The following is a 25,662-nucleotide window of genomic DNA, read 5'->3' on the forward strand; positions in this document are numbered from 1 at the left end:
TTAGGCACCACCAGTGAAATGGGCACGATGACCCTCATGGCCTTGTTGTGTGGGTTCACGCACAGGGGCTGGACACCAGCTCCTTCCCTCCTTCAGGTCTCTGACTCAATGTGCCCTTCCTCCACCTCAACCCCCACTGCCAGCCCTTCCTCCAACGGCCGTCCCAGCCCCCGGCCTGCACTGTGGATTTATTTGTCCATCAAGTGAACATCCCTCTCCCCCAGCACTTCATCTCCAGGAGAATAGAGCACAGTCAGTTGCATTCCTGCTGTATCTCCGGGCTGTGTACACAGCAGGTGCTCAACACGTGTGTGGGGATTGATGTGGGGATGAATGCACCTGGCAGTGCATAAATGAACAAAAGACACGTGACCCACAGGCCTCCCTGGAGCTCCAGAGCCATCCCAAGCCGGGAATCACCATTTATCAGCCAAATGTCTACATCCGCAACTTTGCCAGGGGCGGCAGAGGGGACTCAGGTACTGCGAATACCTGGCTGGCAGGAAATGCCTCTCATGAGGGACCCACCAGAGGTGGGGGCCCCCAGATCAGCAACCAGCGCCAGGCACACTCACAGCTGTGTTTGTCCACAGTCATGGCCATTCCCACTCCACCACCGCCCAGTAATGTACACACAGTCTCCCAGGAAACTGCAAAAAATGAGTTAATATAACATTATGGCTGAGAATTTAAATACACAGGAGTCAGGCAACGCAGACTTACAGTTCCCCAAGCAACTGTAAAAGCCGCGCGCGAGCAATTCAGGAGCAAGGGCTGGGAGCAGATTTAAGGCCTTCTTGGCCAGAGGTAGACCTGGGGGCTGCCATACCCTGACCTCTCAGTGACGGACAGAGGCTCCAGACAGGTGGCACTTCAGAGCATGAGGGAACGCCTGGCACCAGGGATGGGCAATGCAGGCCATGTGGCTCACTGGACACAGCCCCTCTGGGGAACACAAGGGTGGCTCCAGCAGGGACTGGAAGGAAGAAGCCTGTCCCATGGCCAGCTCTGTGAGCTAGGTCCCAGCTCCACTCACACGCCCACTTCCCGGTTCCTCTGGCCAGGTCACCCTAAGGGCCCAGGACCCCATATGCAGCTCTACACCCCTGTCCACTCTTCTGCAGAGGCATGGCCCATGGGGAAGCTTTCCAGGGCTCTTGTCCTCTCTTCAACAAAATGGACTCCTTTTTACAATTACCATTATAATTCCCTGTTGTGCTCACACCCCAACTCCACGCTCAGGAGCCTTGCAACCTATAACTAGCAAATTGCTGGTTTGCTGGGTGCTTGGCTTCTTCATGTAAAATAGGGGGACTAGGCTGGGCGCGGTGACTCACACCTGTAATCCTAGCACTTTGGAAGGCGGAGGTGGGCCGATCACCTGAGGTCAAGAGTTTGAGTCCAGCCTGGCCAACATGGTGAAACCCCATCTCTACCAAAAATACAAAAATTAGCCGGGCATGGTGGCAAATGCCTGTAATCCCAGCTACCTGGGAGGCTGAGGCACAAGAATCGCTTGAACCCAGGAGGCGGAGGTTGCAGTGAGCTGAGATCACGCCACTGCACTCCAGCCTGGGTGACAGAGCGAGACTCCGTCTTAAAAAAAAAAAAAAAGATAATAAAAATTAAAAAGTAGGGAGACTAACACCTACCTCACAGGCCTGGGACAATGAGATGAATTCACACATGTAAAATATTTGGAACAAGGCCCAGCACTCAGCAATTGCTCAATAAATATGAGCAGGTATTACGGCTGCTGTTATTAATATTGCTATTGTTCTTGTTTTTCCTTTCTCATTCAAAAAGAATCTGAGGAAACACAAAACAGGCAGTGGCACTTAAGGGAGGCAGAGAATAAAGAGTTCATTCATTCGTTCACTCGGTAAAGATTTACTGAGGGCTTGCTGTGCAGGCCTGGAGGGGCAGCTGTGAACACTCAGAAGATGTATAAGAGGACCCTGGGGAGTGAGCCCAGCATGCACCATAAGGGCCTTTCAGAGGCTGGCTGCCAATCTGGCTCAGGCTTCCCGGCAGCCGTCAGAGAGAGGAGAATGGGGTCTGCTGGAAGTTGTCAGAGCCACAGACAGGGCCCTTCCTCGAGATCACACGTCAGCAGTGAAGATCCAGGGTCTCCCTGGGGAGGAGCTCCCGTGGAGGAGGCAGGGCCTGAACTGGGCTGAGAAAGGTTGGGCAGAGGAGAGGAAGGACGTTCGTTCATTCACTGGCTCAGCATTTGTTAGGCATGGAGTGTGTGGCCAGCAGGAAGGTTCCTAACACATCAGTGCTGAGTGACCAAATGAGTGAGTGAGTGAGCAAGCACCTGAGTGAGTGAGCACCTGAGGGAATGAATGAGTGTCTGAGGGAATGAATAAGTGTCTGAGTGAATGAATGAGTGCCCAAGGGAATGAATGAGTGTCTGAGTGAATGAATGAGTGCCTGAGTAAATGAATGAGTGCCTGAGTAAATGAATGTGCCTCCTGGCAGTGGGGAGGCTCGCCATCCCCAGGCTCAGATCTGGATCACTCACCTGGCTGTTTTCATTTTCTGGTTTTTTTTTTTTTTTTGAGATGGAGTTTCACTCTCGTTGCCCAGGCTGGAGTGCAATGGCGCGATCTCAGCTCACTGCAACCTCTGCCTCCCAGGTTCAAGTGATTCTCCTGCCTCAGCCTCCCGAGTAGCTTGGGTTATAGGCACCTGCCACCACGCCTGGCTGATTTTGTATTTTTAGTAGAAACGGGGTTTCTCCATGTTGGTCAGGCTGGTCTCAAACTCCCAACCTCAGGTGGCCCGCCTCAGCCTCCCAAAGTGTTGAGATTACAGGCGTGAGCCACCACACCCAGCCCACCTGGCTGTTTTCTTTGGCCTCTTGTTCAGAGGCCAAAGCCCCCACTGGATAACCCACTCCAGAACCCAAGTCCAGAAGGGTCTGAGCCTCGTGGAAGGGTGGGTGGGACGGCAGGGTGGCAGTGGCAGCCAGGTGCAGCCAGGGCCAGCATGGAGGGGCCATTCAGACAGCAGCAACTGGATTCTGAGGACATTGGAGCAGGAATGCCCTCAGAGGTCATTAGCATCACAGGGAAGGGGGCACCTGTCAGCTGAGGGAACAGGAGGATGGTGGAAGAGATGGGAGTGCTACTCTCGGTCAGCCAGGGGTGGCCTCTAGGAGGAGGTGGCAGCTGACCCGAGCCATGCAGGGCTCCAAAGTGAGAGCATTCAGGAGGGGATATAGCAAATGCAAAGGCTGGAAGCAGGAAGTGCACACGGGAGGGAGGAGAAGCGGGAAGCAGGCTTGGAGAGCAGGAACCAGACTCTGGCCATGGATAGCTGAATGCACCCACACCTTCTTCCCAGAGGCAGAAATGCAGGAAAAGCCGAGAAGCCTCTGTTTTCTCATCTGTAAAACGGGGATGACAACTGTACCTACTTTCCAAGGCTGTGAGGATTAAATGGGAGTGTGAGCTGCTGCGGTGGTCACGGTGGTGGTGGTGGTGGTGATGGAGGTTGTGGTGGTGGAGGTGGTGATGGAGGTTATGGTGGTGGTGGTGATGGAGGTTATGGTGGTGGTGGTGGTGGTGATGGAGGTTGTGGTGATGGAGGTTATGCTGGTGGTGATGGAGGTTATGGTGGTGGTGGTGGTGGAGGTTATGGTGGTGGTGGTGGTGGTGGTGGTGGTGGAGGTTATGGTGGTGGTGGTGGTGGTGATGGAGGTTGTGGTGATGGAGGTTATGCTGGTGGTGATGGAGGTTATGGTGGTGGTGGTGGTGATGGAGGTTATGGTGGTGGTGGTGGTGGTGGAGGTTACGGTGGTGGTGGTGGTGGTGGAGGTTACGGTGGTGGTGGTGGTGGAGGTTACGGTGGTGGTGGTGGTGGTGGAGGTTACGGTGGTGGTGGTGGTGGTGGAGGTTATGGTGGTGGTGGTGGTGGAGGTTATGGTGGTGGTGGTGGTGGTGGAGGTTACGGTGGTGGTGGTGGTGGAGGTTACGGTGGTGGTGGTGGTGGTGGAGGTTATGGTGGTGGTGGTGGTGGTGGAGGTTATGGTGGTGGTGGTGGTGGTGGTGGAGGTTATGGTGGTGGTGGTGGTGATGGAGATTATGGTGGTGGTGGTGGTGGTGGAGGTAGTGGTGGTGGTGGTGGTGGTGGTGGAGGTTATGGTGGTGGTGGTGGTGGTGATGGAGGTTATGGTGGTGGTGGTGGTGGTGGTGGTGGTGGTGATAGAGGTTATGGTGGTGGTGGTGGTGGTGGTGGTGGTGGTGGAGGTTATGGTGGTGGTGGTGGTGGTGGAGGTTATGGTGGTGGTGGTGATGGAGGTTATGGTGGTGGTGGTGGTGGTGATGGAGGTTATGGTGGTGGTGGTGGTGATGGAGGTTATGGTGGTGGTGGTGGTGATGGAGGTTGTGATGGTGGTGGTGGTGGTGGTGGAGGTTATGGTGGTGGTGGTGGTGGTGGTGGTGGTGGTGATAGAGGTTATGGTGGTGGTGGTGGTGGTGGTGGTGGTGGTGGAGGTTATGGTGGTGGTGGTGGTGGTGGAGGTTATGGTGGTGGTGGTGATGGAGGTTATGGTGGTGGTGGTGGTGGTGATGGAGGTTATGGTGGTGGTGGTGGTGGAGGTTATGGTGGTGGTGGTGGTGGTGATGGAGGTTATGGTGGTGGTGGTGGTGGTGATGGAGGTTACGGTGGTGGTGGTGGTGGTGGTGGAGGTTATGGTGGTGGTGGTGGTGGAGGTTACGGTGGTGGTGGTGGTGGTGGTGGAGGTTATGGTGGTGGTGGTGGTGGTGGTGATGGTGGTGGTGGTGGTGGTGGTGGTGATGGTGGTGGTGGTGGTGGAGGTTATGGTGGTGGTGGTGATGGAGGTTACGGTGGTGGTGGTGGTGGTGGTGGAGGTTGTGGTGGTGGTGGTGGTGGAGGTTATGGTGGTGGTGGTGGTGGTGGTGATGGAGGTTATGGTGGTGGTGGTGGTGGTGATGGAGGTTACGGTGGTGGTGGTGGAGGTTATGGTGGTGGTGGTGGTGGTGGTGGAGGTTATGGTGGTGGTGGTGGTGGTGGTGATAGAGGTTATGGTGATGGTGGTGGTGATGGAGGTTATGGTGGTGGTGGTGGTGATGGAGGTTGTGATGGTGGTGGTGGTGGTGGTGGAGGTTATGGTGGTGGTGGTGGTGGTGGTGATAGAGGTTATGGTGATGGTGGTGGTGATGGAGGTTATGGTGGTGGTGGTGGAGGTTATGGTGGAGGTGGTGATGATGGTGGTGATGGTGGTGGCTATTATTATTGGAAGGGGAAGGGAACAAAGGAAAGAGGGTGTGGGAGGGAGGAGAGACGAATAAACCAGTGAGGGTAAAAGCTAAACATTAATTAATTTCACTAGGCCTGATAAGACTTGAGAGAAATGGAAACTGGGAGACAAACAGAAGTAGTGATAGAAGAAAATAACCTCCACCATTCCAGAAAATAATCTCCACCATTCCAGAAAATAATCTCCACCATCTGAGAAAATAACCTCCACCATCTGAGAAAATAATCTCCACCATCCAAGAAAATAATCTCCACCATTCCAGAAAATAATCTCCACCATCTGAGAAAATAATCTCCACCATTCCAGAAAATAATCTCCACCATCGGAGAAACTAATCTCCACCATCTGAGAAAATAATCTCCACCATCCGATAAAATAATCTCCACCATCCGATAAAATAATCTCCACCAACCGAGAAAATAATCTCCACCATTGGAGAAAATAATTTCCACCATCTGAGAAAATAATCTCCACCATCCGATAAAATAATCTCCACCATTCGAGAAAATAATCTCCACCATTCGAGAAAAAATAATCTCCATCATTTAAGAAAATAATCTCCACCATCTGAGAAAATAATTTCCACCATCCGAGAAGATAATCTCCACCATTCGAGAAAATAATCTCCACCATTCGAGAAAAAATAATCTCCATCATTTAAGAAAATAATCTCCACCATTTGAGAAAAAATAATCTCCACCATCTGAGAAAATAATCTCCACCATCTGAGAAAATAATCTCCACCATCTGAGAAAATAACCTCCACCATTTGTTCTGAATCGTGTGGTTTGCTAATGTCCTTTTCAGCCACTGTCTCATGCAATCTCCCAGCAGCCTGGAGAGTCTTATTATCTCCATCCTGCAGGTGAGGACCCAGAGGCCCTGAGGGAATACAAGGCACATGGGGAATATGGCCTGCCTCAGGTCTGGGGATGAGGAGAGGCCAGAAGAAGCCAGGCTCGGATGCCTCATCCCAAAACTGGGTTCTCCCCTTGGCCCTAGCCTGGTGCCTGAGGGTGCAGACCCGGATGCTCCCTCTTTGTCTTCCCGCCCTGCTGGGACTCAGGAAACCACATGGGCGGGTGGGAGGATGCTGAGCTCTCTGCCGGCAGCCCCAACTACAGATGCCTCTCCGTGCTCAGGCTTCTGGGCCAGCGCCCCCCTAACCAGAGCTCTGCTCCTCTGGGCCTCCTCCCGACTGGGCACTCGGATACTCTATGGTGCTGGAGCCACCACCTCTGTGCTCCCCTGGATGTTCTGGGCGGGGCCAGGCAAGGAAATGTTCCTCCCTGGGAAGCCCAGGGCAGCAGCAGCCACTCCCAGGCTGGCTCTGAGAGGCAAAACCTCCAGGAAAAGTGCCTCTGCCTGGTGGCCCCCACTCAGCCTCTCCTCACCTCAACAGGTGGGGCCCTTGGGGCCAGGCCCACGTGACTGTCACAGCAAGACCACCCTTTCCTGCCCAGTAAACCCTGATTTCCTCCCCCAAGAGGCAGGGCTGGCACCAGCCCAAGCAGTACTCATGCACACGGTGGCAAGTCACACCAGCTCGGGGGGAGGGGAGGGCATGAGACTTCATTCAATTCTGGCCACGTCTGTGTAGTGAGCCCTTCGGCCTGGGCATTGTGCCAGGCGTCCCAGGTAGGCAGGACAAAGGGAGGCCCTCAAGGAGCTCACAGTCCAAAACAGGGTAGAAGCTGGGCCGCACCCAAGGACGGCACCCTGAGGGACAGGGAACCATCACCTGCCAGAGCTGGGAAGTGGAGGCCGTGGGGAGCAAGGCACTGCGTTTCCGAGCCCCAATTCTGCAGCCGACTTGCCTGGAGCCAGTGCGCCTCTCTGAGGTTCAGCCTCTCATGTCAAAAGTGGGGATCAGGGCCCTAGCTTGCAGGATTAGCAGGGTTCAGAAGCACAGGTACTGCTATTACTGCTGTCCTCAGGTGAGTAAGCCATGGCTTCTCCCAGGCACCAGCATCTGTCTTGCTCTGGTTGTTGTCACAGGACATCTGGCCTGTGCACCACCTAAGGCCCCCTTTCAAGACCAAAATACAGGCTTCTCTGGCTGCCAGGGGTGCCAGCTGCTGAGGGTCCCTTTGGTGAAGGAGCCAACTCCCCCCAGGAGAGGAAGGAGCCGTCCTCTCCTGGGGACAGCTGACCACTGACCAGTCAACACAGGATGTAATGGCTGAGCCCCTGCCTTGGTCTGGAACCAAGCGGGACCACCCCTGTTCCCAAGTGCCCGTGAGATCACCTGAGGCCTCTGTTTCTATTGCACTGCAGCCCAGCCTCACCCTCTGCCCCCCACAGGAGTTGTTATTAAGAGTGTTCCCCAGTAAACCTCTCCCGGTCACCCTGGATTCTGATTCTGGTGAAGCCGCCCTGTGACAATGCCCCTTCCCGTCTCGGCTGGGGCCCAAGAGCCGTGCACCAAATCCCTCACAGAAATGAGACACAGCACTGTCGCCTGCTATGCTGCCAGCAGCACCTTGGACAGACCCTGTGACATGCTTCCAACTCCCCGCTCTTCAATCTAGGGCAGGCATTTGTGCCCAGCTGACGGATGCCAGGTTCTGGGTAAGGATGGGGGCCACCAGCGAGAGCCCTGGACTCAAAGCCTCAGGGAGCCAGGTAGCAGGCTCAGCCCTGCTGTTTAGCCAGGCCACCCAAGGCCAGCACATCACCCCTCTGGGCCTCAGTTTCCTCATCTGTAAAACCATAACTGTAGTCTGGACAGAACCTTTACATTGGCAAAGAGCTGCCATGTCCCCTCTTAGGGGGCTCCACCAGAGCAGCATCAATCTTGCTAATCTTCAACTGAAGAGCCCAGAGAGGGCCACACTTGCCCGATGCCACACAGCCAGCTGATTCCAGAACCGGAGCGCTGGGCACAAGCACCCTGCTCTGCAGCGGCCACTCACTCAATCCTTTACCAATCATTTCTGGAATGCCTTTTATAGTGAGGAAAGGGCAGATCTTTTTCCACAACATGACGCGATCTGGCAGCAGATCAGGAAGGAGAAGAGGAACCATCACATATTCAATGATGACTGTGTGCCAGGCACTTCTCCAAGAGACTCTAACCCTCGCGGCAACCATGAGGCGAGGGGCTATATCCCAGCTTGGAGGGGAGGGGGCGGAGGCACTGGGTGCTCACAGAGCTAAGCCAGGGTTTACCCCAGGGCTGAGTCTGGAGGCTGGCACTGATATAGAGGGGCCACGGCAATGCCCTTGGCGCAGGAGCTAAGAATGCTGCTAGATGTAACCCTTCCTGAAGACATCCCCAGGTGGGGAGAGGCCTCATGCTGAAGGAACAGAAGGTGGAGCGGTGGGCACCTGCCATGGCCCTCAGAAAACCCTGCTGAGGGAAGGCACCTCTGACCTTGGCCATGAACTCCCCCTCCCCCAACCTACCAATGAGATAGAAGCCAGAGGTGCAGGGCACAGGCCTGTCCACCAACCTGCAGCTGGGCCCAAAGGGTGAGTGGGAACCCCAGGAAATGGGACAGGAGACACGGCTCACTCATTTCCTGTGTGGAACCTTCGGGCCAGGGCACCTCGCACAGACACTTCACACACATTCCCACAATAAGTCCTCACATGCAGGCTTTGATGGGACAGTGAGCCCATTTTATAGATGAGAAAACCGAGGCTCAGAGATGGCACCCTCCTTACCCGAGACTGAATGCAGAGGAAGAGGTGGAGCTGGGCTGTGAACCCTGAGACTTCTAGGCCTGGGGCTCTAAGGACATTCCAGATTCACAGAATCCAAAAGTCCATGTCTGACATCTCATGTGACCGCTCCCAGAGGGCCCAGCTCATCAGGCACCACACCCCTGCCCTCAGATCCTCTTGCTCAAAAAACACAGGTTGCCTTCCCCGGCCTCAAAGTATAGCACTCCCTACCGCAGGGCCTTTGCACAGGCTTTCTCTTAGCCTTGCACACTGTTTCCTGCTTACTCATTTAATTCCTAACTCCTTCCCATCATAGCTCTGGGCCCCCTCCTCCAGGAAGCCTCCCTGACTTCCTTCAGTCTTCACAGCCCTTATGTCAGCTGCGTCGTTACTTTCACCTCTGTGAACATCTGATTTGCCATTACTATTGTTGGGTCAGACCTTGTCTTCTCTCAACTGAACGAATGCACCTTCTCCACCCACCCTCCCAGGCTCAGCCACGCAGGTGGCGTGAGCTGCTCTCTACGCGGGAGAACCACACGTCTCTAGCTGTTCTACCCACGTGTCCGCTCCAGCCAGGCTGGACACAGCCTCTGCAGGGCCCAGCTCTCCGCAACATATTTTCAGCAAATGAGCAGCCCTGTGGGGCATCTTGTGGGCTCCCCCAAGGCAAGACGGGATGGGCGCCCTCAGGGTCCAGGCATGTGGCTCCGAGGTCTAGGCCCACTGAGGGCGTGTGTGGAGGCAGCTCAGCTCTAAGGCTCTAGCAGTACCCAGTCCCACAAGGCTCAAGCACAGCTCCCATCCGCAGCCCCCCATGAACCTGGTCTGGTCCCCTGTCCAGCCCCCTTCCCACCTTCATCTCTTGGTTGCACATCCAGGCTCTAGCTTCAGATCACCCAGGATCAAATGCCAGCTCACCTACTCCCTGGCTCACCTCCCACTCACCCACGCCCTGAGCAAGTCACTTAACCTCTCTGTGCCTCCGTTTCCTGGTCACAGGGTTGTGGGTAGAGTCAAAGGGATCACACATGTGAAATGCTTAATCTAGGTGCTGGCACACGGTCAGGGCTCAGCACCCCTTTGGGATTGTGAGTGTTCACTGGTTCACTAAACCCCTTTGCTAAGGCTTGCCCCAGACGTGGGGGAAAGCCCCCACCCCAGGTCTTAGCCAGGGAAGGGCATCCCCGGTGAAAGTCACAGGCTGGGGCAGGACAACCCACAAGCATCCTGGTGCTCTCTCCAGCCTCGTGCCTCCCTGCCCACTGTGTGGGAAGCCTGAAACGCCTGAACCACATGACCCCAGGCCCAGGCTGGCTGGAGCCTGCTCTGTCCACATGGGTCTCCCAGCACCCTCCAGCTCACTCTGCAGCCCCTTGTTTGTTAATTTCATTTCCCCGCTCCCCCTCTGAGCCAGGACAGAGACTGGTGGGGTCTCCAAGAGCCCGGGAGAGGCGGGTGGATCTGATAAACCATTCTCTTCCAGGGCCAGCACCTTCTCAGGCAGGCGGCAGTGCAGTCACACCAAGTAGTGATAAGGAGTCAGAAGAGCGGTGGGAATTCCTCCCTTCCTGCAGCAAGGCCATAAACCATCCTCATCCCCAGCACACAGGCTGCCGAGGGCTGCTTCTGTCCACCCAGCTGTGGGGGTGAGCACCTGGCGAGTCTGGCGCCCAGCCTGAACACACCTGCCAGGAGAATGGCCACAGGACAGATGACCATGTAGGACTCAGGGCCTCACACTCACCTCTGCAGGAGGAAGAGACCATGGATATTCAGGAGCAAAGTAAGGAGGGCGAGCAGGCTCAAGGAGGAGAGAAGCGGGGCTTGAGGCTGGGAGGCCGTGAATGCCGAGCCAGAACGTGGGCTTTGTGCAGTGGTAACAGGGAGCTATGGATGGTGTGGGGTGGAAAAAGCAAGGAGACGGGAGGGGAGGTGGGGTCAGGATGACCATAGTAGACACATGCTGGATCGCCACCCAGGAGGCCACTGCAGGGATGCAGGAGGGTTGAGAGGGTGGCCTAGCCACAGACGGTGGCAGAGAAACCGGGAAGCAGCTCAGGGCTGGCCGTGGGGGAGGCCAGAGGCTCTTGGGGCTGCAGGCCAGTGCCCATTCCCTTGCCACTCCCCCTCCACCGAGTCCCCTTCCTCCCCGCCTGCCTGCCCCATCCCCAAGCAAAGCCAAGTGGGAAAGTGTGGCCCCCGAACTGGCTGTGGGCTCAGTGGGAGGTGGAGGTAGTATGAACTCACCAGGGGCCACCAAGTTCAAAAACAGGTAGGTCCTGGCCCAGAGTAATAGGAAACCCACCCAGCCATCTAGCAGAGGCCCTCGGCTGCCTGTGGGCCCCTTCCCTTGGCCTCCTCCATCAAGCAAGAGCTTAAGGCCTCAACAGGGACCCAGGCCCACCGCCACCCCATCTGAGTGCCCCTGCAGATTCCACTCCAGGCTGAGCAGACAACCCCTGGCCAGGGCCTCTCAGGGGGCCACCAGGCAGGCTGGAGGCTGCAGAGGCCTGGAGGGCACTGCCTTCTACGCTGTGGGTCTCAATTTCCTCATCTGCAGCATGAAACAGTGATCCTTCCTTCCAGGGCCATCAGAAAGGGTCGATGAGAGGGCATCACAGCGAACTTGCTGAGCACAGGGCAGGAATAAGTCCCTGAGGCACTGACGTTTGTAGAGTGTCCCCGGGTGCCCAACATCCCTCCAAACACCTCGCTCCCTCCCCCCCACCTCAGGGCCTTTGTATACGCTGTTCCTCCTGCCTGCAACACTCTTCTCTGTGTCTCTCCCCTGCTGGTTGTTCTGAGCTCAGACGCTATATCCTCCAGGAAGTCTTTTCTAGCCCCTAGACGAGGTCACAGCCCCACAGTCTCCCCCAAACCAGACTGAAAACTCCACGAATGCAGAACAGGGACTGTCTTGCTCACTGCTGTGTGTTCTTACTATTTATTAAATGAATAAATAAATGAGTGGATGAGTGAGACATGACAACTCTTGACCTTCAGTGACAACACAGGGCCATCGGGGTGGCAGGGCCTGCCTTGAGGGCTGTGGGCACCCATCCGAGCCCCTGATCCAGCCCACAGAGTCCAGGAAGTGTTCCCAGAGGAGGCAACAGTTCAGCCTGAATTCAGAAACTTGAAGCTGCAAGGTCACCAATACCTACTTTACAGATGGGGAAACTGAGGCCTAGGATCAGGGGCTGCCCGTGAATGTCCTGAGAAGCTGCCCTGCTTCGCTGGTCTAAGGCTCTGCCAAGTCCCCCACCCCTGAGTGGCCCATCTCATTCCCCTGGGGCTGCCCCACAGCCCACCCAGGGCCGCCACCCCCTGCCCTGGTCATCCATCGAGCAGGTGGCAGGGCTGCTCGGGGCTGGGGCGGTCCTGGGCATGCGGTTGCACTGCTGAGTCGGGCAGCTGGCAGCAGCACAGCTACGAACCAGCTGTTTGGATGACAAACTGCGTTCAAGCTTCATTAGGGTAATCACGGGCTCCCCTCCCGGCAGCGCCGCGGAGCGCGACTGTCAACCTGAACTAATCAAACCCGGCCCCAGGACACCCGCCCGCCTGGCTGACAAGCCGCTAAGCCACGAGCCACCGGGTGCTGCACAGCTCCCGGCACAGACCCAGTCCCGCCGCACGCCCTGGAGACAGCTGGCCTCACAGAGACCTACTGTGTGCTCCCTGAGATCTCGTGAGCCTCAGAGGCCCTATGAGGGAGGGACAATCACAACAGTCACTCCCATTTCTATAGCCCACAAGAGAAAGTGACTTACCAAAGCCACATAGCCTTGTGGGGTTAAGTCAGACAGGAACCCAGGTCCACCAGGGACCCCCATCACCAGCCCTATTCCCAGTGCCTCCCAGACCCGGGCAACCTTGCCTCTCCCTGCCCTTGAGGCCCAGCAGGCTGAGCTTGGAGCTCTGAGGCTGTGGTCAGATGTGTGGCCTCAGCAAGTCCCTTGACATGTCTAGGCCTTGAGCCCTGCACCCCAACAGCAGCCTGGGGGCTCTGATGGTGCAGGTGTGGAAAGCACTCTGCCAGGCACTGGGGGTGGTGCAGAACCTGCCTTGTAGTCTATGGTCACTACCCTGCGCAGCTGGGCTGTAAGCCAGCCCACTTGCCTTACATCCTCAGAATCTGAACTTAGCCAGGAGGGGAAGGTCTGGTTCCTTCATTTGACAACTGGGGAAAGTGGGGCCAAGAGAGGGGTGTCAGAGATGATGGAATGTAGTGGAAAGAGTACAGGCTTTAGAGACAGATGGATATTCCTTCATCCACTCATCCGCTCAACAAATACTAGCAAGATGCTATCACATGCCAGGTGCTCAGGACTTGCTGAAGGAACAGATGACAGGAAGGAAGAGTGAGTGAACCAACGAAAGGCACCGGGGTCCAGCCGTGAACTCAGCAGACACCATCCCTGCCTCCTGGAGTTTTCTGTCTAGGGCGAGCAGATGCATAACAGATAACTATTACAAATGACATGGGCACTGTGAACTAGCCTGATAACATGCACCAGGAAGGCCCTGCCTGGCAGAGGAGCTGACACTCCAGCTGGGCTCTGAGGGTATTAGCCAGGCAAGGAGAAGCTTGGGAGGTCGGAACAGCAAGTGCAAAGGCCCTGAGGTAGGAAGCAGCTCAGGGCTGTTGAGAACAAAAGGTCCCTCTATGTGGCTGGAGGGTAGTGACCAGTGCAGGAGCTGGAGCAGGAACAGCCAGGGGGAGGATCTCGGTCTCATTCCAAGGGTGATGGGAATGTAAGCAAGGGCAGCACTCTGGGTCCTACGGGGAGAGTGAGCGGGAGAGTTCAAATCCCAGTTCAGCCAATTTCTTTCTTTATTTCTTTTTTTGAGGCGGAGTCTCGCTCTGTTGTTGCCTAGGCTGGAGTGTAGTGGTACCATCTCGGCTCACTGCAACCTCCGCCTCCCGGGCTCAAGCAATTCTCCTGCCTCAGCCTCCCTGCTAATTTTTGCAATTTTAGTAGAGATGGGGTTTCACCATATTGGCCAGGCTGGTCTCAAACTCCTGACCTCAAGTGATCTGCCTGCCTCAGCCTCCCAAAGTGCTGGGATTACAGGCATGAGCCACCATGCCCCGCACAGCCAATTTCTGATAAAGCAACTGCATGGGCAAACACGACGCTACAGGAAAGGGGCCATGCTGTGCGGCTCTGTTTCCATAAAGTGCAGAGATGGACAAGACCAGCCTCTACTGTCAGATGCCAGGAGTGGGGGCAGCTGCTGGCAGCAGGTGGGGGTTGACTGGGAGGAGCACGGGGGAGCCTCCAGGGGCACCGGGGATGTTCTAGGTCTGGATCTGGATGGAGGCTGCACAGCTACCTATAGCTGTACACTTAAGAAGTGTGCACTTTTCTGTATTAAGTTATACCTCCAAGAAAAAGTAAAAACAAAAGCCTGGCTGCGTCACTCTGCCTCTCTTAATCTCTGTTTTTGCATTGGCAAAATGCAGTGGCAGGAGCTGCCCCACTGTGCAGAGGCTTTAGAGGACGGTGCACCCAGTCTGTGTGCAGTGGCAGGAGCTGCCTCGCTGTGCAGAGGCTTTAGAGGACGGTGCACCCGGGCTGTGTGTAGACAGTGGCAGGAGCTGCCTCGCTGTGCAGAGGCTTTAGAGGACGGTGCACCCGGGCTGTGTGTAGACAGTGGCAGGAGCTGCCCCGCTGTGCAGAGGCTTTAGAGGACGGTGCACCCAGTCTGTGTACAGTGGCAGGAGCTGCCTCGCTGTGCAGAGGCTTTAGAGGACGGTGCACCAGGGCTGTGTGTAGACAGTGGCAGGAGCTGCCCCGCTGTGCAGAGGCTTTAGAGGACGGTGCACCCAGTCTGTGTACAGTGGCAGGAGCTGCCTCGCTGTGCAGAGGCTTTAGAGGATGGTGCACCCAGGCTGTGTGTAGACAGTGGCAGGAGCTGCCTCGCTGTGCAGAGGCTTTAGAGGACGGTGCACCCGGGCTGTGTGTAGACAGTGGCAGGAGCTGCCCCGCTGTGCAGAGGCTTTAGAGGACGGTGCACCAGGGCAGTGTGTAGACAGTGGCAGGAGCTGCCTCGCTGTGCAGAGGCTTTAGAGGACGGTGCACCAGGGCTGTGTGTAGACAGTGGCAGGAGCTGCCCCGCTGTGCAGAGGCTTTAGAGGACGGTGCACCAGGGCTGTGCACAAGCCTGGCTGACAGCCACTGCACCATGAACGCAAGTCACACAGAAGCAGAAAAGTGTCTGGCTTCCACCACACCTTGGCCCTCTTTGAGCCTCAGTTTCTGTAAGGAACCAGTGGTTCCCACCTGCCTCAGAGGCAAAGGGGTAAAGGTGTAAAAACCCTCATATCAGGCCCCTGTGAGCCAGCTTGCCCCTCGCCACAAAGTGGAGAGCAATTCAGAGACCAGAACACACAGTATGCCTACTGCTCCACGCAGTAGGTACCAAGCCTGTAACTCACTGCCCACAGCCACACACAGAGGAAGGCGATAGAAGGCAGGCCTAGCTCAAGCTTCCAGGTGCCCAACCTGCTCACCCACTATGTGCCAGGCCTGGCCTAGGGCTTCCCTCCAGGAGGAGCACCGGCCCACCACGATGGCTCCTCCAGGTGCCACTGGGACACAGGACCATAGGCACAAGTACAGTGGGAACCCAGGCCAACGGGTGGCCCCTGCCTGGGGCTGGAGTTTAGCAGACTCCTGTGGGAACAGGCTCACAAGGTTCCAGATGAGCCACCAGATAAAGGTGACTCAACATAATGGTACCCTTGGTGTCAGAGGGGCTGCATGGCCAGGTGCCCCTCACACCATGGGCAGCTGGAAGCAGGGAGAGGCCTGGTTCCCTGTCCAGAGCCTGAACATCTCACCCTCCTCCCTGGGACCTTGGGAAATCAGGCTGGTGGCAACCTCACCAACAATTTGTAGGCTCAGCTGTCCTCACGGCCCTTTAATATCATTTTCTCATGAGTCTGCCAACAACCTAGGGACAGGGCCCGGGGTCAGAATCATCATTGGCTCCATTTTACAGAGTACACTGAGGCTCTAGGAGGTTTGGTGTCCCAGGGGTACCCCAATGAGGAGTCAAGAAGCAGCTAGATGGCTGGAGGCCCATGGTCAGCCCCTGGGCACAACTCAGTCCCCTGTGCCCTGTCCTCCCCATCACCTGGGGGCTGCTCACTCAAGCAGCCAGTTCACTCAGTCAGTCAACAAACAGCAACTGTGTGCGGCAGCCACTGTTCTAGGAGCTGGAGGCAGAGCAGGGAACAGGCTAGGCTGCAGGGAGGTGGTTCCGAGTCAACAACCGCTCCAGCCCTTACACACTCGGCAAATGCCAAGAACAACAGTGTGGCAGACACACTGGCGCCTGTCCTGAGCCAGGCGCTGCACTGAGATTATCACATCTAATTCTCTAAGCAGCCTCACAAGGGTGGAATAGTCATCCCATTTTACAGATGAGGACGCTGAGGCTCAAATTCAGGGCCTTGCCTGAGTGTAGTCTCACAGCCTAGTCTAAGTGGGGAAGGATCCGGCCCCAGGGACGTGGGCTCCTCAGTCCTGTCTGTCCGTCCCATGGGACTTTTAGTCCTTTGTGTGAGTTGTCGGAAGGGAACCTTGCTCTGGACCTCAGCAATGGATGGATCTAGCAGGGCCTCAGGATGAACCAGGACCCAAGACTCCACACCCCATCCCGTGTCTCAGGCCCTGGCTGCCTACAGTATCCAGAGCTGTACACCCTCTGGGCCCAGAGCCCAGCCTGACTTTCGTTCTGCATACGCTCCTGGGACCTGGGCTCCCCGGAGACATCCGCGACCATTCCTGCTCCCGGGGCCCTGCCCACATCAGCTCAGCCCCAGCAAAGATCCCAGTTTTGTGCTGGCCCCCACCAGGCATGAGGGGTGGGGAAACAGACAAGAAAGTAAGGAGTCCCACTTGGGATGCTCTCCCCGCACACCTCCCATGGCTGGCACCTTCTCCTGCCCCTGATAAAGGCTCTCTGGCCACCCTGCCTCTATCAGCACCCCTTGCACCTCCCACTCTCTCTCTGGCACCACTCAGCTTTTCCACACAGCCCTGCCCACAGGCCGGCACCAGCCACGTTTTCACCTGTTTGCTGTCTGTCACTCCTACTCCACTGTGAGCTCCTCGAGGGTGAGGACCTGGTCTGCTTTATTCACAAATGTAGCTCTCCCCATCCCACCCCCAATCAGTACCACATCTGGTGCATAGTAGGGCTGCAATATCCTTATTAAGTGACTACATTTGCTGAATGAATACTGACTGGCAGAGAGAATGCGAGAACACAGTGCGCGCATCTGTTACCCCTGACTCTGAGCAGACAGCAGCGGGGCAGAGAGTGGGGAAGTGTCCCAGGCAGAAGGCAAAGCAGGGGCAGAGACCTGAGGGCAAGAAAGAACTGGGCTCTGGGACCTCTAAGTGCAGCTTCTGAGCGTGGCAGAAGCACAGGACGTGAGACTAGGAAGCCAGTAGGGTGGCAAGGGGGTGACAGGGAGCCCTTCAGGGTGCCAGCTCTGGGGTGGGGGTGCCCCAGCACTCAGATCACGCCCCTAGCCCTGCCCAAACCAGCAACGAGACTGGCCCCTAGCCCAACTTTACCCCCAAGGCCACCTGTGGTGGGCAACCAAATCTGGGGGCCAGCCATCACTCCTCCTCTGCCCAGACACCAGGAATACAGTCCTGGCACCCACCCACAGGTCTGGGAGCCAACCTGCCACCATGCAGGCTGCAACCTGTGACCTTGGCCCCATTAGCGTGGCCTCCTCCAGTCAAGCAAACCAGCTGGCGCCAAAAAACAGAGCAGCTTGGGTGAACTCCTCATTGCAGAGGATGGCACGGCTGCAGGCAGCAGGAGACATCACTTACACGCTCCAGCCGGGATCTGTTGGTGAGGGGTGGTGGTGGCAAGAACTGGGTGTGTCCAGGGCAGCAAACAGCTCTCACACCCAGGCTGGACTGACCTGGCATGGCTCGGGTAGCTAGGTTGGAAAACCCACCCCAGACAGCCTCTCTGTCTCCAGGCCTCAGGCTGGGCCTCGGCTCCCACCCCCTCTCCCCTTGGATGACCTCAGCTCTGGATGCCCCCGGAGCACTCCAGCCAGAGGTTCCCTGCTCAGGCCTGCTTCAGGCATCCCTTCTCCTGCATGCATCCCAGGCATCCTATCTGGGCTCTTCCCTCCCCCACCTCCCCATGCCACGTGGACTCTCCCAGCTCCAGCCCCACTGCCATCTCCCTCCTTCACCCGTCTCTGCCTCCAAACCTGCTACTGAGACCCTCTAAAGGGTGCCCGCCACCTTTAGAATAAAATCCCAGGCATCTCCTGGCCCCACTGGCCCACATGGCACAGTCTGGCCCCTAAACCCCCTCCACACACACACCTATCCACCATACTCCAGCCACAATGGCCTCCTTTCTGCCCCACACCCAGACAAACTCAGACCTGCCACAGGGCCTTTGCACGGGCCCCTGACTAGGGTGCTCTTCCCCCTGACCTCCCTCACGACTGGTACTCCTCGCTCTTCAGGCCTCAACTCAAACATTTCCTCTTGCAGAGACCTCTCCAGAGGACCCTGGCCAGCGGTATCCACATGTGCACCCCACCCTGATCATCACCACAGAGCACAGAACTGCTTCCCATAGCCACGTATCTTCTTCCTTGCTCACTGTCTGTCTCCCCATCAGCCTGGGAGTTGCACAACACAGTGGCTGTGCATGAAGAGTCACTGCTGTGCCCTCGGGCCTGGCACACAGCACTCCACACATCTGTTCACTGAATGAGTGCATGGAGTCCCGGTCTCCATGGCGCAGTCAGATCTGACCACATCAGGGGCTCCTGGGCCCTCCAGATGCTGCTGCCTCATGTCCAAGGCCCCTGTGGTCTAGCCCTGACACTGGGGTGCCTCCTCTCACTGATTCCCAAACCCACGCTGCCACCATGCCCTCCCTGCCACTCCTCTCCCCCTTATCCTCTCCCTGGCACCTCCTCTGACCTGCCCAAGCCCATACCTCCCCCTCCTGCCTGTCCCTCCCCCAGTCTTCAGTACCTTCAGCTCCCATCCCTGCTCACCCTTGCATTCACAGCCTGGCATCAGCTTCCCATCCCCCACCTTCCTGCCTGTCACTTCTGCTTACAAGCCCTGGTGCCAATGCCAATGCTTGGTGTCCCCCTCATCCTGTGCTTTCGTACCTCCAAGCCTTTGACCCCTGCTATTCCCTCTGCCTAAGGGCTCTTCCCCCTCTTCTCAGCTGGATGAGCTCTTATTCATCCTGCAAGACCCAACTCAAAATGTCTCCTCTTTTGTAAAATCCTGCCTGATCCTTCTCCTGCATCAGTCAGGACATTACTGGTTGCAAGAGAAAGAAACACAACTCAAAATAGCTTGAGCAAAAAAGAGAACATGTTGGTTTATATAACTAAATACTCCAGGGGTAGTTTCAGGCATTCTGGATCCAGAGGCCCAAATTAAGTCATCTATCCATCCACATCTGGGCTCTGCCTCCTTCCATGTGATGACCTTATCCGCAATCCTCCATCCTAAATGCAGCTGTGGAAGAGGGTGGCCGGTGGCCTCATATTCACACCCTTCAGTTTCAACAATCACAGCTGAGTCTAAATCCAGAATGGGCCTGGGAGGGGGTCTCAGGCCCTGCATACTCAACCTTGAGTCACAGTTCCAGGGAAGCCTTTGACGGGCTCAGATGGGCCACATGCCCCTTTCTCCACCAGTCACTGTGGCCAGAGGGAGGGGGTACTGGGCCCCACCTGGGTCCAGTGGGGGCATGGGTCCCAGGAAGAAAACCCTCTGGGCCCAGGTCCTACTCTGTACACAACTCCCGCCTCGGTCTCCACGCGTCCCCTGAGACCCCCCCACCACCCTGGATGTTCACGGTTCTGCAGCACGAGAAATCCCCTCGCAGCCGGGTCCCCAGTGCCCGCTCCGTGACAGCCCCAGAAGAGGGCCAGAGAAACTTTTCGTCTGAATGGAGGTCGGCTGCACAGAGGAAACTACACGTGCTGGGTGTGTAATAACGGGTTAACCATCACCCCTGGCAGGCAGCAGATCTGCATTTTCACGGAGGCCTCAGGGGGACACAAAGCTTAAATGGCAGCGCAGAGTCGGGAGGGGGGTGCCCAGGGGGGCCTCAGCAGAGCCCCGTCCCTCCCGGCAGCCCGGCCTGCGGGGGCCACTCGGCCAATCCCGAAGAGCTCGCTCAGGGGCTGCGAGTGGAAGGGCTGGGAAAATAATTACCGAGGAGGCCCGGGAGGGAGGCGGGGAGGCTGGCGAGAGGCTTAATGAAACTGCTAACGCGTTAGTGATTCCTGCCTGCTCGGGAAAGGCGGAGGCAGACAGCCATGTTGCCAGCTCCTGCGACGGAGGCTGCCAGGCGGGACGGGCTGGGCACGGCACGAGGCGGCAACAATAGGCACCTCTTCATCATCTGCCTCTCAACACGTGACTTTCAAAGGGCAATCTTAATATATCAAAGTCCAGATGACAGTTTATTTCAACACATCTCGTATTAAATTGGGCTGGAGTCCCTTCAGATGCATTATAAATATAAAGGCTAAAATTCTGATTAAAGCCATAATCACGGAGATCTGAGGATGGGGGTGAGCAGGGTGTCTGGTCCCATTTTTCAGATAGGAGAGGTCATCTATATCCAGGGAGACAGGGTTGTTCCAGAAGGCATCCAGCCCTTTAAAGCCCTCCCATGAGCAGCCCCTCTCCTCCCCACCCCTGGGTCTTTTCAGTCTCAGAAAAGCTCTGTGAGGCAGGCAGATGCCACGACCCCCCTTAACAGGTGCCCCCAAAGAGTCCGGACCAAAGACACACAGGGAAGCCACAGGGGCAGTCGCTGCACCCAAGGCTCAGACTCCTGGCCTAGTGCTCGTCCTCACACAAGGTGGGCACTTACTGGTCACTGCAATCTACACTGTGCTTTCCAGTTTACATCTCACTGCAGCTCCAGGCGAGAAAACAGAGGCACACAGAGACTAAGTGATATATCCAAGGCCACAAAGCTGGACAGATCTAGAGCCAGGACTCAGGGCTGGGGTTTCAGAATCCAAAACTACTCACTTTTTCTTCAAACATTCTGCAGGGCACAGTGGGTACCTGGTACCCCCTGGCTTGTTGAAGGAAAGATCTGGGGCCATAGAGAAGCCCATAGCGACTAAACCCAGCATTCTCTGGGCAGCAAACTGCAGGGAAGGCCAAGTGAGGAGTTGGGGCAGCTGGTGGAGCCAGAAATGACCACAAAAACGGCGCTCACTCTGCACCCACTCTGCGTCAGCATGTGCTGGACAATTACTACTGCGGGATTCCGATTGTCCAAAGGAGGAAACTGAGGCTTGCAGAAACAGAACCACATGCCTTAGAGAGTGACCCTCAGCTAGTGAGTGGCACAGCCACAGTGAGATTCAGTCATCCCAGGAGGTGGCCCTGCCCCAACTGCTGCCTATCTCAAGCCTGGGGCAGGCACTTGGCCAGCCAGGTGCTCACGGGGCCAGCCAGGTACTCACAGAGCCAGCCCGATGCTCACGGAGCCAGCCTCATGCGCAGACTCAGGCCAGAACCTCAGGTATCCGGTGGGGCCCATCTCCCTCCCACCATCCCAGGATGCACGAAAGAGTTTTAGGGTGGGAGACAAGAACGGGCCTGGGAAGGGGGCCTCAGTCCCTGCATACTCAGCAAAGCTCCCCCTGCTCCTGACCTGGTCAACAGCTGGGTCAGGGGGTGGGGGGAGTAGGCCAGAACCCCAGTGACTAGCTGGGCTCCTGCCATATCGAGACCTGGTACAAACAAGGTCTGTAAGGAAAGGATGCACCTTTCCTTACCTGTTCTGCCTCACTGGCCCCCTTAGAGCCGTCCAGACATTCCCAGGCCCAGGGAGACGCCTTTCAAGGGGCCCAGCAGCTCATGCAGGCCTGTCCCCATCTGTTCCCAGGTCTGTTTCCCCAGGGGGACTGTCAGAGGGCAAGGCCACATTTGAACCACCTCTGTGGGTACAAGACCCTTGTGCAAGAGGCTGTTCTGGATGAATGAATGAGTGAGTGAATAAATGATGGAACAAACCAATGTCACCCAACCTGCAGTCCCTTCCCGCGGTAGCCTGCACCCAGCACGATCATTGTTTCTGTCCATTGAAAGGGACCTCCACTGCATGAGACTAGCCCTGGCCCTCAGCCATCACCAGACAAGAAAACTGAGGCTCAGAGGGCCCAGGGCCTCCTGGGAGGTGGCAGCACCAGGATTCAACCCCAGACAGATGGACTCAGTCTCTGCCTTAGCCTCAGGATCTGCCCAGCCTTCATTTCCAAAGACAAATACACAAGCACTCACCTGGCCCACCCCACTCCACCCCACCCTGAGGGCACAACCATGCCCATTCCTGGGACAAGGACATTCAGGTGCAGAGCAGTAGAGGGCCTAACCCAAGGTCACAGAGTCATCAGGATGCACAGCAAGGTCTCAAACTCAAATGGCTGCCTCCATCCCTCATCATCTCTTCCACACGCCAAAGCTGCCTCCTTCCCCATCAACGCAATAAAGAAGGGAAGGGGGAGGGGGAGGGGAAAGGGGAGGGGAAAGGAGAGGAGGGAAGCCCCCCCCCCCCCCACCAGCCCGCAGCCGGCTCCCTTCTGGTCAGGGAGAAAGCCTCTAATGAAGGCCCTGCAGATGCCGCGAAGCTGGCAGTGTCAGCCTGGGAGCCCCGCGGAGCTGCGGGGCGCGCAGCTCTGCTCCCAATTAGCACACAGGTCCTCCATCAAAGCGCGCGCCGGCTGCCAGGAGCAGAGGCCGGAGGGACGGCCCTGCTAGCAGCGGGAGGAGGCCGTGGCTCTCTGGCAGGCCCTGGCCTCTGCTCCTTGCCTTTCTGGGGGGGATGCAAACCCCCCAGTCCCCCACACTCACTCACACCCTCTCCAATCAGCCAGCTCAGGGCAGACGCCGTCACCCCGGGGGACACGCTAATGAAGATGGCCGACATTAATCTCTTCCCTCTCCCGACAGGTCAATTTATAGTTCCATGGGGAGCCCTGGCGCTCGGCCAGAGGGCCTGACATAACTCTCCCTGTTCCCCGGGAGGACATCAGGGGTGGGCTAGATGGGGCAAGGGAGGCTGGAGACCCCCGAGACAGGACAGGGAGGGACCCTCTGCCTGAGCACCCACCATTACCGTCCCAGCGAATCCAGGTGGGTAAGGACCTGGGCCCCTGAACTCAAAGGCAGAGGGTCAATCCTCGGCTTCTCAATCAAGGGCATCCTGCTCACAGGCAGAAGACCCCCAAGGAAGCAGGAGGCTTCTGACACCTGCTCCTTGTCAGCCTCAAGGGGATTCGGAGAGCCCTGTAAGGGACCCTTCCACTTCTGCCAGCCTCCCCAGTGTTCATTCCTCAAAGACCTGTGAGCTGGCCACACAGGGGCTGGCCCTGTGCTGGACCCTGGGGACACACCAACCCGGGCCCCAGCTCTCCCAGTCTGGATCAGTGGGGTGGGGGTGGGGGCAAGATGGAAGCGTCCTACCACATTGAGAGCAATAATGGAAGGATTTGCCAAGAGCTGGGGGCACCCATGGAAAAAGGCCTTCACTTCACCCACCTGAGAAGGAGATGGGAGTCTGGGAGGACCACAGGGAGGAGGGGATGTAGCTGGGCCTTGAGGATGAGCAGTTCAGGAGGCTGGAAGACTTGGGGGAGAGGATGTGTGGGGAAGAGACCATCTCAGGCAGGGAAGACCCAGTGCTTAGGGGGTCTCAGGGTACATCCACTTCCCTGGGGTGAGGCCAGAGAGGTGGGCAGGGGAGACCGCTCAGAGGAGAGGTCCAGCCTCGAAAAGTGGCTCAGGAGGTTGGCCTAGTTTAGGTTTGTGGACAGCTGAAGAGTTTGGAAGCTCAGAGCTGCATTTAAAATGACAGCTTTGGCAATGGCGTCCCAATGGACAGTCATGGATGGGGAGGAGGGGCCGGTACGTCCAGGGCAGATGGGGAATGGGGGGAGAAACGACGGGAGGGCTGACTGGATGGACAGGCAGGTAGGAAGGCCACAGGCCTGGAGTCTCCAGTGTGGGTACTGGGTGGAAGCGATGCCACAGCCCTGGGGTAGGATAAAGACTGGGGCCTGATGCTAAGCTTGTGAGCCTGGGAAGGTCTTAGCAGGCCCCAAAGCCCAGGGCTGAGAGAGGCAGGGACCCAAATGTTGGCCCGGGTTCAAAATTCTGAGCAGCACTAGACTACCTCCTGGAGGTAGTTCATCTCATTGGGCAGAGGTGAAGCCAGGGGGCTGTCCCCTTGCCAGACACTAGGAGAGGAGGCAGGGGCCTGCCAAGGGCCGGGTGTGTGGCTAGGCAGCCCCACCATGCTGGACAGAGCCCTCGGGTCAGAAGCAGGTGGACAAGGCTGCCCCCATTTCACCCAGTTCCAGACCCCGACCCTACTTCCGCATTAAATTGGTGCTCCTAGAATCCCAGCTGAATGGATGACCCTTCCTCTAGGCCCTGGACCCTCCCCATTTCCTCCCCCTCCTTCAGGGCTACCTACCAGGTCTCATCTAATCCCCTCGGGCACCGTGGGGGTGTCTCCTTTTCCCTAGGCTGGACACCCAAGGCCAGGGAGCTAAGGGGCCTTGTTTAAAACCTTTCAGCTTCTAGGCGCTAGTCAGGAGGGAACCAGGGTCCAACTGACCCCAAAGCACACACTCTTAAGGAAAGGAGGAAAAAGAACAAGGCTGAAATAAAAAACGCAAGCGCTTACAGTGGCTGCATTATGGTGGTGGGACAATGGATGATTTTTTTTTCTTCTTTTCTACAATGAAATATTCATAGCCTCACTCTGTCGCTGTGAGTGTCCTGGAGGGGTGAGCTCCCACTGCAGAGTCAAGCGGCCCCAGGGGCAAGTCCCGGCTGGCCACTTGCTAGCCGGGGACCTTGAGTGAGCCATTTGCCCACTCTTAGCCTCCGTTTTCTCATCTGTACAATGGGGACAAACACCCCCTACTTCAGAGGAACGGTCACGGCTGGCGCACAGTAGGCGCGCAATAAGTGCCAGCCTTTGAGCATCACACCCCCGCGTCCTCGCCACCTGTCTGGCCTCCAGAGGGAACTTGAGACGCCCCCACGTGCCAGACGCGGATGCTGGGCGGGCATCGGGCCCCCGGGGCTGGCGCCCACCCCCCGCCCCCCGCCGCGCCCGCGCTGTCCCCTTACCCTGGCGGCCGGAGGGCCGGCATCCGTCCCGCAGGAGAGCCCGGGCAGCGGGGCCGGGCTCCGGAGCGCGGGGCGCGGGCGCGAGCAGGGCGCGCGGGGGCGCGGGCCGCGCGCTCCGGGCCGTGCGCCCCGCGGCCGCCGCGTCCTCGCCTCCAGCGCGGGCCCCGCGCGCCCCGGCCGGCCCGGGGGCAGGCCCTGCGCAGCGCCGCGCCGGGTGGGGGGCGGGCCTCGCGGGCCCTGGAGAGGCGCCCGGGCGGCGCGGGCTCCCGGCGGGCGCGGGCGGCGCCGCTGCGGTGGCCCCGCCGCTGAGTGGTGGGACGCGATTTACTGGCTGCAATTCCCGGCGCCCCTCGATGGCACTTAAGAGAGACCGGGAGGGAGCCGGGGAGAGCGGGCGGAGGGCGGGCGGGCGGGCGGAGGAGGGGCGGCGGGAGCCGTGCGCGCCGGCGGGGGAGGGGCGCGGGCGGGGGCGGGCGGGCGGGAGGTGGGGAGAGGCCC

The 25,662-nt window shown here is 57.6% G+C and overlaps 1 protein-coding gene across 2 annotated transcripts in view; it reads right to left on the reverse strand.

Moving 5' to 3' along the window:
• Window positions 1-25,286, reverse strand: part of TCF20 (transcription factor 20) — a 185,748-nt gene extending 160,462 nt beyond the window's left edge. For both annotated transcript variants that reach the window (XM_063704565.1, XM_055374766.2), the window contains exon 1: window positions 25,165-25,286. The gene's annotated coding sequence lies outside the window, so the exon portion shown is untranslated. The remainder of the gene's footprint in view (window positions 1-25,164) is intronic.
• Between the last annotated feature and the right edge of the window lie 376 nt (window positions 25,287-25,662).

The sequence above is a fragment of the Gorilla gorilla genome, chromosome 23 (genome assembly GCF_029281585.2).
Source record: "Gorilla gorilla gorilla isolate KB3781 chromosome 23, NHGRI_mGorGor1-v2.1_pri, whole genome shotgun sequence".
In the NCBI taxonomy this organism is placed as follows: domain Eukaryota; kingdom Metazoa; phylum Chordata; class Mammalia; order Primates; family Hominidae; genus Gorilla; species Gorilla gorilla.